At 42.4% G+C, this 3,357-nt stretch overlaps 1 protein-coding gene across 3 annotated transcripts in view; it reads left to right on the top strand.

Annotated features, from left to right (window-relative positions):
• Positions 1-3,100: 3,100 nt before the first annotated feature.
• Positions 3,101-3,357, top strand: part of SPATS2L (spermatogenesis associated serine rich 2 like) — a 185,629-nt gene continuing 185,372 nt past the window's right edge. For all 3 annotated transcript variants that reach the window (XM_023732959.1, XM_004378201.2, XM_004378204.2), the window contains exon 1: positions 3,101-3,138. The gene's annotated coding sequence lies outside the window, so the exon portion shown is untranslated. The remainder of the gene's footprint in view (positions 3,139-3,357) is intronic.

Here is a 3,357-nt window from a genome sequence, read left to right on the forward strand (position 1 = left end):
AATCATTCTTGGTCCCCACCACTTAGATACCAGAATTCTAAGAGTACCACAACTGATCATGGCCTAAAATAGGCTCCTGGTATCTGAACTACTTCCATAAATGTGAACCCTGCTCTGAATGAGCATGCCTAGAGAATCTGCAGCCTAACAATCCAGGGGATGGAAAGTAGAGAATATGGCATTTTCCTGAAATCAATACTGCAAGGATCAGTATTGAAGGACATGGCATTGTTCCTCCATACTTATAATTAAACACATCAGATTAAGGGTCTAGGTGAAAATATGGAGGAAAGCCGTAGACAGATTAAAATTACCTATATGGAAATATTACAAAATGTAGACTAACATACTTAGTTTATCTTTCAGAAAGCATTTACTCTTATGGTTCTTCTTGTTGTTAGCTGTCATTGAGTCGGCTCAACTCATGGCAACCCGTTGCACAATGAGATTAGATGGTTGTGGTCCACAGGGTGTTCATTGGCTGATTTTCAGAAGTAGATTGCCAAGCCCTTCTTCCTTATGGTTCTTAATTTGTTGGCTAAAGAAAAGACCTTTATTTCACTTTACTATTTAACTTAGAAAATAACTAAAATAAGATTTATGGATTATACTCACACAGAATCATTCTGGAAAATAGTCATACTAGCATTAGGCAAATAATCTGATCAAAATTTCAAATAATGTAATTTTTCAATATCTGGTGAAAATTCTGTTTCTTTGGATTTTTTATATCCATGTGGTATTATTGATATGTAATTCATATGTTTTAAAATGTATGCTTAATTCATCAAAATATTGCTTTGTTGGTTTTTTTATGTGAAAAAGTTTTTATATACTTTTCAATAAACATTTTAAACCCTCTCTTGAAACAGTTTTCATTTAGTCCAGATAAACTAATTTGAACAGCGTAAGATTTGATTTGAAACTCACAGTCTGTAAAACTTTTAAGAATCTAATTTCTTTTCCTAGCTCCTTTAGCTAACTCTGAATTATTTTCTTCAGAATTACTTTTTAATTGTCTTTTTTTGGGCTAGGCCTCTATTTCCAGTAGAGAATTACATGATCTTAGCCTAGTTTGCGGTACAGTGGCTACTAGTGCACTCCTATACTGCATTTGTTTTATCATCAATTCAATGCTTACCATCTTTGCTCTAAATGCACATCTCAGTTATTCTTATGGCTACTACTTACTGGGAAACCACCTCAGTAGTATAAGGCTATGGACTTCTGAAAACCCTTTCTTCCCTCTGGACATAATTAGTTTTTGAAAGTTCTTTAAACATTTTTCAGTAAGCTAGATTTGAAGTCCTAAAGACTATGAAATGGTTGAAGAGGAATGAGACTGAGTTCAATGTTATTTCCAAAGCTCTTCCTAGGAAAGCAATACTTTATTATTCACTTTGGAATTCAGATTATGAGGGATAAACCCCAAAAAACAAATGGATTTATTTTGCAGAGGACCGAAAAAGTACATCAAATTTCAAGTTAAATTGTTACAAGTTACCGTTTCTACCTAAATTTGGTAAGCAATAGGACGATTTTTATCCTTTCAATAGGAAGGATATTTATATGTAGTATGGCTTCCAGAAGCAAGCTTTTCCATAGGTAGGGTATGGGCCAGACTGCTTAGGTTCAAATCCCCGCTTCCACCAGTTACTACCTAAATAACTTAGGTGAGTTAATTAACTGTGCCTCAGTTTCTTTATCCTTAAAAAGGGACAAACAGAGTACTTACCTGATAGGGTTGCTAGGAGTTTTAAATGAGTTAATACTTACAAATGTTTGTTAAATAAATTACATGATCCATACACCAGCCCAATGTGACTATGAAGTAACACAACCGACCACCATAAGCCACATAAGAAAGATGCAAACTGCCACATCTTTCTCCTATGGAGCAACTGGTAGGTTTGAACAGCTGACCTTTTGGTTAGCTGCCAGTGCTTTAATCACTGCGCCACCAGAGTTTTAGCTGCTCTCTATTCCGCAGTGGTTAAGTGCTTGCTGCTAACCAAAAGGTCAGTGGTTCCAACCCACCAGCTTAGTCGGAATTGACTGCCCTCAGTGGTTTTTTTTTTTTTTTTTAAGTTATTTCTTATTAAGGCTATGCTTTGTCAACAGGCACATATTATGTTAGAAAATTTGAACTTTAGCAGAAAGGCGTTTGTATTTTATTTCAAATTATGAATTCCTGAACATCGAATGATATACCGTTTTGCTGTGTACTCGATTCTGCTGTACACTCGGGGGCCCATTAGAGTCTGGAGTGTAAGAAGCATAACCAGCTCTGGTCTTATATTTGTAAGGGGCTTTGACGTCCAAGGAGCCGCTGAGAAACAGTTATTGGTACTGAGAAAAAGGGAGGCTAAGAAGTCACCCTTAAAAAAAATAAACTGAATTGGAGAGCTGCCTGCTTTTCACTCTACTGCCTCTGGAAGAGGTGTGTTATCTAAAGTGCTTCCATCATGAATAATGATTGAGAAACTGCCTTTAAGCTCCCAGACTACCGTACTCCCAGGTGAAAACCATGGGCTTAATGCCCATGGTGTCTATTTGTAACTTGGTTATCACTCACGCACGTTTGGAGCAACCCATCCTCCCGGACCCCAACGTGAAGAACAGCAGCAAAGGGGAGGGGCCAGAAACCTCCGCGTTAGCCAGGTTTCTGAAATCGGACCCTAGCCCCACTACTTTCCGGTCATTTCTGAATCTGCTATCTTTGTTTACATTCTGAGCTTGGCTCTTCACCAGAAAGCATTACTACCTTCTAAAAGGAGAAGCATCTAGCATGTACGGGGCGGGGCGGGGGGGCGAAGTTCATTTTTCCTGGGTAGGAGAGGATGAGTCTCCTGCAACACGTGCGGGTGGTGACAATATCTTTGAGTAAAGGGGGGAGTTTAAGTGAGGGGGAGGTTTGGAGAAAGGCGAGGAGGTTGGTGTGGGGCAAGCAAGCAAAGTGCGGAAGCTGTACGGGGATTCTTCTAGAAACAGGGGTGGGAAAGGAGCTGGGGAGGGCGTGTGGAGGGAAGGCTTGTGTCAGAACGTGCGTGTGAGCGGATACAAAACCCGAGAGAGGCGTGAGCAGCGCTGTGTGTGCGAGCGGGAGCGAGGGGCGACGGCTCGGGTGTGTGCGCCTGGGTGAGTGACACTTAGGGGCGGGCTGGCGGGCTGGCGGGCGGGGGCAGCCTGAGAGGGGCGGGAGTGGCCGTGCGTGGAGCGGACCGACCCGGAGTTGTGTCAGTGAAGGAATCCAGTCCGGGGGCCGAGCGGGCTGCGCCCTCCGCCGCGAGCGCCGGCAGCACGGGGCGAGCTCCGGACGGCGCACGGCCCAGGAAGCGGCTCCCGCTCGGCCCGCCC

Source organism: Trichechus manatus, unplaced genomic scaffold (genome assembly GCF_000243295.1).
Source record: "Trichechus manatus latirostris isolate Lorelei unplaced genomic scaffold, TriManLat1.0 scaffold00056, whole genome shotgun sequence".
NCBI classification, from domain to species: Eukaryota; Metazoa; Chordata; class Mammalia; order Sirenia; family Trichechidae; genus Trichechus; species Trichechus manatus.